This window comes from Larimichthys crocea, chromosome I (assembly GCF_000972845.2).
Source record: "Larimichthys crocea isolate SSNF chromosome I, L_crocea_2.0, whole genome shotgun sequence".
In the NCBI taxonomy this organism is placed as follows: domain Eukaryota; kingdom Metazoa; phylum Chordata; class Actinopteri; family Sciaenidae; genus Larimichthys; species Larimichthys crocea.
In genome coordinates this window covers 21,313,450-21,322,052 of record NC_040011.1, presented here as the reverse complement: position 1 = coordinate 21,322,052, position 8,603 = coordinate 21,313,450, and positions in this window count along the sequence as shown.

The following is an 8,603-nucleotide window of genomic DNA, read 5'->3' as shown; positions in this document are numbered from 1 at the left end:
AATGAAATATGACCTCGTCACATCGTCATAGCATATACACGAGCTACAAGAACCAAAACCCGTTTGTAAAAGAACAAGCCTCTCCGAGCTGGACCCATAACAGTGATCTCTACGAGCAGCCAGCGGCCCGACGAGTGCGCAGGGAGCGTCTGCAAATTTCACTTCCAAGAGAGACGCTGCAAACAAAAATCAATAACCTGTTATACGTATACAGTGTTATGACTCCATAACACTCCACACGTCAACAGTCTCCTCGTGGTCATACTACAAAAGCTGTTTTGAAAAAATATACTTTTTTATGATTATGGGGGAGACTGGAGGTCTAACTTGGCTTTGATTTCTGTCATTGATGTAACCTGGAACATTTTCTTACATAATTTTTTTATTGTTCAAAGCTGTATTGTTAAAATAATCCAAGCTCATGCCTTCCATGTCATCTGCTTGCTCTGCTATGAGCTCTGCTGTGAGATATGACAAACATTGAGCCTCAGGTTGTTACTTTTTAGTTTATTGAAGAAAAATTCTTAAATAAAAAAGATTTTGTATTGCACTTGTTTTTAGCACATTTTTATCCATATATTTTTTTATATTTTCAAATTTATGCAGTGATTTTTGTGCTCCGGCCCCCTTGAGCTCATATATAGTTGTATGCGGCCCCTGACCAAAAGGAGTTGGACACCCCTGCTCTAGAAGGAGCAAGAGGAAGCATGTCTGGACACGGTCTTAGTCGGGACGGGAGAAACAGAAAAGTGGATAAACTGGAAAAAAGTGATTAAAACTCGGAAAAAACCAAAGGAGGAATCTCCCCGGACGACCACGACCTGCAGGAGTGCAGTTGGAGGATTCGCTCGGGTGAAGAATCGCAGCGGTGAGAGATCGTCCTGCTGTGCTAATGCTAAATGCTAAAACGCTAATGCTACAAGCTAACGGCTAACTCCGTGAGCTAACCACTAGCCTCAATGCTAATATCGGAGCGCTAGCTCGGGGCTAATCAGCACTGCTAGTCACCAAGTATTGATGAATAGCTCTGATGTAACAATTTTGTCTAGCTTTTACTTGAGTTATGTGTGCTATGTGTGTGACTGTGACCAATTTGTTATTTTAAGCACATTAAGTTAGGTTTCTTACTGTGAACATTACAAGAGTTTACATTTTGGTTATTTGTGAAATTAATATGTTAATTGCTATGTAAATAGCATATATATATGTGAGGTACTGTTAGAAAAATAATATTTGGTATCATAATATACTTATAATTATTTACCTTTGCTTCTGAGAAATTGTGATCTTATTTTGCAATACAAGTTTAGTTAAAGCACTACTCTACAGAATATAGAGACAATTTAAAGTGATTCATAGTTTAAGATCTGAGAAATTGAAGAAATATGTTCTGATCCTACTTATTGTAGGTCAGGTTTTTGAGGAACCCTTGGATTTCGATAGAGCCTGTCTGGAGGACGGAGCCAGAGAGAGACGCTGATGGCGAGCCGGACCCTGGAGGATCGTAGACGTACACCGCGGAATTGAATCCTTTTGCTCACTTTTACACATACACACACACCCACACAATCGTGTGGCTGGACTGACACCTAAAGGGTGCAGATATTGTGAAATGAACAGAACAATAAGAAAAAACACGCGCAGCTGCGAAAACTTTTTATTTTGTTTATTATTTTCTATACCTACCCGGGTAAGGCTGTTGTATGTATTTCATGTGGTTTATTATTCTCCCCAGGTTCATATTAAAATAGGGGAGCATTGTTCTCATTAACAAAAAGAGCCACAGTGTCGTGTCGTCATGTGCATCGGTTGGTTACACCTGGGGCTCGAATTTAAATCTTCTGTTTTTTCTATCGGCCATTAGTTCAAGTTATTATATCATTACTAATACTTTTCTGCTTCAGCAGGGTTACATATATTAACTGTTAGCCCTCAGCGCTAACATGCGAATGCTAACATGCTAATGTTAACATGCAACATGTTAATGCTAACATGCTAATGCTAACATGCTAATGCTACCATGCCAATGTTAACATGTTGATGTTAACATGCTAATGCTAACATGCTAATGTTAACATGCTAATGCTAACTGCTAGTCCATCATCGTTAACATGCTAATGCTAAAATGCTAATGTTAACATGCTAATGCTAACTGCTAGCTAAAAATGCTAATGCTAATTGCTAGCACGTAAGCGCTAGCTGCTCCTGTGTCTAAATAAACATGTTAAAAATGACTGTTTGAGGTGTGCTTTTTGAATACAGACCCCCAGCAACAGCCCACTCGTCACTCTCAAAATTTCTTTTCTAGTACTGAATTTGCTGAGCAGTGTCAGTAATAATGCATGGGGACGACGGGGCCAGAGTCAGGCACACTCAAAATTTCTTTAGAAATTTTTCTAGTTATGTAATATATTTTCAGTCACAAGCAGGATTTTGTTTTTTGTAATAGCTAGTATAATAATTATATTAGTTGGACTTAAGGATGCAGAATAGGAGTTGCACGCTCAGCTTCTCCATGGTGACATTGCAATAGTGTGTGAGTGGCCAGTCATAATTATGCTTCAGTATTGTCTCTTTTGTTACTGCTTCACTTAAATAAACACTGGTGATCCTAGATCATAATCAGTATAATGAAGCTGGTTATCACCCGTCTCTGTTCACACTGAGGTTTACAGCTTGTAAATGCTACATTACAAGATTCACAAAGTGAAATGTAAACAATGCATTCATCACATGACCAGAATATAAGGAGACTGACAATAATAAGTTGCGATTATAACAGTTACCAAAATAAATAATCAGATATTTTTGCAATTTGCTCTATTTTGCTTACTGTATCTGTTCTGATCTCAGTTTCCATTGAAATACACAGGGTATGACTAATACCTGGAAAACAATCAGTCACGGCAGTCTTCTACATAATGCGAACCAGTTTACTACTCCAGCAAGTAGCTGGAGCCTTAGTAGTGACCTAGCAACAGAGACACTTTCTAGTCCCAGCCATCTAACATCAGAGGCTCTAGTGATCATGGAGTTTCCCTAACTGAATAAATAGCGAACATATAAACATTAAACAGCTTTGCTGGTTCAGTCTTGTAGAGACCAAGATATCTGCAGAAAAAGAGATTTTTCCATGGACAGATGTAGCTACTAAATCTGTGAACTTCTCATGTTTAGTCCTGTATTTCTGTATTTTTCACACCCCAGTGAAAGTCCAAAAGTCAAAATGGGTTAAAAAAAGCAATGTACTCATGTTCATATCATTAAATATTATACACAAATATTTTATCAGTCTACCTTTTGTCTCCAAAAAACAACATTTTCTCTGCGCTCACACAGAAGATAAACATCTGTATTAACGAGGCACACACCTGTATTAACGAGGTGGTCTAACAGCTCCATAACACACAGAATATTCATTTTAAAAAGCTGAAATTGTAATTTTAGATACATATCCATAATTATTACCTTATTAACTGTCACATTATTGTCAACTCATGAGGTTTTGTCAGGATCCTGTAGGAGTGTTAATTGTGATCTGTTTGGTCAGTAGTCGGGCTGTTGACATTTTGTCATACTCTGAAGTTAACTTGGTCCAACATGCTCATACACAGACTGTGTACAAATAGGTCAATGAGCAATCACATCATAATAAAGCAGCAACAAATTGTAGTGGGTTAACAGAATGTTTTCTATTCTTTCATTTGGGATATTTGTCTGAAAATGTGGCTCTTGTAGCCAGCCATCAGAAATTAATGAATTCATAGAAAATAACAGAACAGAAGAACATGCAGCATACAAATATCAAATATGACTTGGGAGTGAGTGAATGAAAATAGAAGCATAGTGTGTTTGTTCCATCAGACAAGCGTGAGGCAGATGACATAAAAACACATCTGAAATGCAGACACAGTGCACCAGATAAGTGATACTGCACATTTACACTGTCAGATATAAAACAACATACCAGTGAAAGCTGCAATGTCACTAGCTGTGTCTGAAATCACAGTCCTGTCCATTGAATAACAACCATACATAATACAGTACATGTGGTGGGCATTCTAGTAAGAGATGAACAAATAAACAAAGTCATTTGAATATTGTCTTTCTCTTTGATGTATTTAATAAAATCAGTTTTAATCAAATCAGGTTAAGAAGAGAATATGAGCATACAGCTGTAATATGTAAGAACATCAATACAATAACACCAAGATACCACAAAGATACTAAGTCTGTGTCAGCTGAAAGGTCAGAGATCCTCACACACACAAGTTGGTTCAGAGTCTCACAAAGAGTAATACAAGTGACATACATGCAGATTCTGGCTAACCTTCAATTTGAATACACCAGACTAAAGTTGTGATATTTCTCACATTGACAAGTGAATCCCTCATATAGTTTGCTACCCAGCTCTGGGCAGACGCACAGAAAACACAGAGTATAACAAAATACAGTTAACAGTGTCATTTTGTCACCACAACAAACACGGAGTTATTGAATAAAAAATAATTGAATAAAGACAGTATTGTGCTTGTATGTGTGATGGGTAGGAGCCAGTAGGCTTCCATCCTGTCCCCTTCCTGGGAGGCTCTGCTCTTTTGCCTTGTTGGCAGACATGCACATGCTGTGTGTGAGGTAAATGACTGAAAGTGCAGAATTTATCTGGGAAGTTGCTGTTTTGCTTGTGACACCTTTTATGTTGTATTTTTGGTAGACCCCAAATGTGCTTTTAGAGAACTGGTGCCAACACTAATGACACTAGTGCTTTTATTCTTTTTTTATCCACCCTACTTTTACACTGTTGTAGGTCCAGACCAGACGGATGGGGGTTGAGCCATAGAGTTTCCCTGTCACTGCATACATGGTGCTTTTGTTGTTTTTAGAGTGACAGCTGCACTCTGATACACTCTGAATCTAAACAACACTCAGCACCGCTCTGGATCTTCTTCCTGCAAGACCTTTCCATACACCCTGCCCCTAAGTACCACATCCTCCTGTTTTTCAATAAACTGTTTAAACTGATACTGTAGATGGGATGTATTTTTATTTCTAAACCATGAGAACAATTTGTTTACTAAATATAATCATGTAAAATAAGTTACACACACCACAGCACAGCTCACATTCTCTCTTCTTCTTTTAATTGGTGATAACATGTTGAGCTTTAGAAACACTGCTGGAGTGATGGCTTCCAGTGTGGAGACTTGCTTGCTAATGATAGTGCTGTATTCAAATTAGCAGCCTTCAATTAACCACGCCAAGCCTTCCACTTCCACACTAACACTTGTGCGTGCACACACACACATATTCCTGAGAGAGACACAGCAGCACATCCAGATGCTGCAAGCTGCTTGAAGCTTTTCTGCAACTTCACACACAGAAATGAAACACTCTGTTTGTGAACATCTCACTGCTCAAACCACTTCCACGTCTTGGCGAGAACTCTGATCAAAAAACAAAACATATTGGATTGTAAAAAAAAACAAAATAACTTTCTTTGAATAAAATAATACAATTGTTAGCAGATCACACAGCAGTATTTCAAGTGGAACTGTGAAAATCAAAGTTTTCAATGAGTGTCGGCCGTTAAATACAGTGTCTTGTCAGCTGTTTCAAATCACTTCCTCTGTTTGCTCTTGAGACTTTACTTGTCTCATCTCTCTGTGTCTGTCTTATAAATAATGATTTGTTTTTCTGTGTCTGGCTGAGAACTTCAAAAAAATAATCTGTCTTTTGTTCTCATAGAAAGGTGAAAGAAGAAAAGAATAATTGGTAGAGAACTGGCTGTGTTAGAAAATATGATTCCGGGAAAAAAGGAACGAGTCTGTTGTTGTTGTTGTGTGTGTTGTGTTGTTGTTGCTGTTGTCCTGTGGTTATTCAGAGTTATTGGTTACTCCTTGAAGAGGTACATGGAAACGTCTTTGCAACTGAAGCAGAGAAGGGTGTTCTGGGTAAGCATGGGTAACATACACATACACCTCCCAAATCTCAACAACGTGTAGTGCAGATCAATGACAGCATAAAGAATGGACAGAGCCTGAGTGATGTCCCCCGTAGGTATCTTAGGCGCTGTTCTGAAGCCCAAAATATGTGACACTGGCTGCCACCATGTTGGATGTACTGCTTCTTCCGCCTCCCGGCTAATCTAAATATCGGCAAAGATGATCGTCAGCGGATTTAAGGAGGGCCAAATGACGCCTGGCTGCTCTAATAAGCCATCAGTAACAGCACCTACCTGTCAATCAAGCGGCAACGCTATTCATATGCACAACTTCAAGCCTTAATATCATCTGAACTGGTGAGTTAAAAAAATTCACCCCCACCCACAGTTGTCATGGACAGGGAAATTAGCTATAGAGACCAAAACCATTGTCTGAACCAGGCTGTAAACCTTGTTGTTGCTGTTTATTTCTGCTGTGAAGTTGGGTATTTTAATGCGGGTGCTTATGGAAGTTGACCCACTTCTGCATCCTGTCTCAAGTGGCCCCTTGGAATTACAGTTTCTAGCACTTCTGCATTGGCTTAATTTCCCAGCACCGGAGGTTGCCACTTGGTGCAGACGAGCAAGCTGATTGGTTGATTGTGCCAACACTGCCACACATGAAATTCCTCTTCTAGGCTGTTGCTGATTGTTGCACGTCTTGTCATTAACGTTGATAAATCCAAATTATTTCAGGTTTGTGTCACAGATGCTTTGTGTCAAATCTGTTTCCAGATTTCTCATATATTTTCTTTAAATTTTGGTTTGCTAGACGTGAGGCTGCCTCCTAGTGGTCTTTTATGCATGTTGTTAAGCTACCTTCAACTAAATACTTCATGGTAGCTTAGCAACGCTCACAGAAAAAGGCAAAGTGGCACAGTGCGTGACATGACTCAGCTGCTGTATTGATGGACAGCTGGTAAACATGGAGGAAGTGTTGAGTTTGCATTAAATGTGGCGTCAGTCATACTGGAAGAAAATATTTCATTGTTGAGTCTTATTTTCAGGTCGGTTTGTGATAACAGGTCGTCAAATAAAGCGAAGTGCTATCACAATTAGTAGTGTATGAATCACGATTCATCCGGATCATTCACCTGGATCCTCTTACTGATGAGTCTGTAGTCTTAATCTGGATCCTTTCTGTCCTACACCTGCCTAACAGCGGGCCACATATACAAATGAAAATGATAAATTGTGCATTTACTACCTTTTAACCTGTACAATCTCATTACAACAGTCCATCCGCCTAAAACGTGATCCTTCTACTATCATAGACAATAAGCAGTTGTTGGATCTCTGTTTAGTGAGTGTGGAGGGCGCGTGGTGCATCAGCTGCAAGAGAGAGGTGTGGAGAGGGTTTAGGGGAGCAGCTAGGTGAGAGTGATTGACACACCTGTATCCTGTTGAGCTAATCACTCTCTCCTTTTAACACAGTAGCGTGCTGGACCTGGAAGAGGAAGACCAGACACGGTCAACAGAGTGTATGCCTGCGAACGACACCGACTGAGGTGTGATTGTGTCGTGAACTGAAATAAAATTACTAAAACGTCATCGCTCTCTGGTTGATTCTCTGCTGAAGAACCCACAGTGGCATCAGGCTACTCCACAGTGAGTGACTCTGAAAGACTCGTAAAATGAACCCAGTTTGACATCTCTAATTGCAATGCCTCGCCTCACCCTCTCATAAAAGACAAACTACAGCGATGGCAGAATGCATGGAAAACATGACAGTCCCTATCAAAAGCCAGTTTGTCTGTTCTGGGCTACTGTAGAAACACAACAGTTCACTTAAAAGACTCATTCTAAGACAACAAAAATATTCTTATTTTCATTAATGAAAACATTCACGTTCTGAACAACACTGAATCTTATTTTCTATAAAGAGAGCCGCCTAAATCTGACACACTGACATCTAAGTAAACTTCTGGAAAAGATATATATGTTTATCTGTCACAGTAATTGAACAATGTCATACATTTTGTCATTGTTTTTGTTTTGAAAGGTTACTTTTTATTAGAATTAGTTTTGTCTTGGGGGAAAAAAAGGCCAACACTAGTAAAAATTAACACTGCACTACACATGTAAAAATGTACATTTCCCTCATCAGGTTTATAAACTGTGATAACTTCCTCTCTGCTCCCATGATGCACAGCTTATTGTGATGAAGCCAACAGGCTCCGCGGCATCTCCTCCATCTTGAGCCACATTTTCTGTCCGTTAGCTGACTGCAAATAAGGTCTCACTGTTGCTCCTATGCTAAGTATAATAATTTAGCCTCAGTAGCCAGCAGCTTGTTTCTTACTATGTTGATAAATGCCTCTGCTTTACTTTCCAGCAGCTTACTTTCGAGCAGCTCCTCTATGACATTAAAACTGTGACTGTAAGAGGGCCCCTATTTGTTTGTGTTTGTTTGTACAGATGTAGCAACTTAAAAGTTCCCGTGTTTCCATGACGGGACCGTGACGGGGCCGTGACTGGTCCTTCACAGGTCCTTGAACGGTCCTTCTCTGGTCCGTGACCGAAATGTAATCCCCTGCGATGACGTAGTCAGTGAGCCGATCAGCTGATCAGCGGATCAGTTGATGGGGAAAAAAAAGTTGTGATAAGATAACACTGAGGCAGC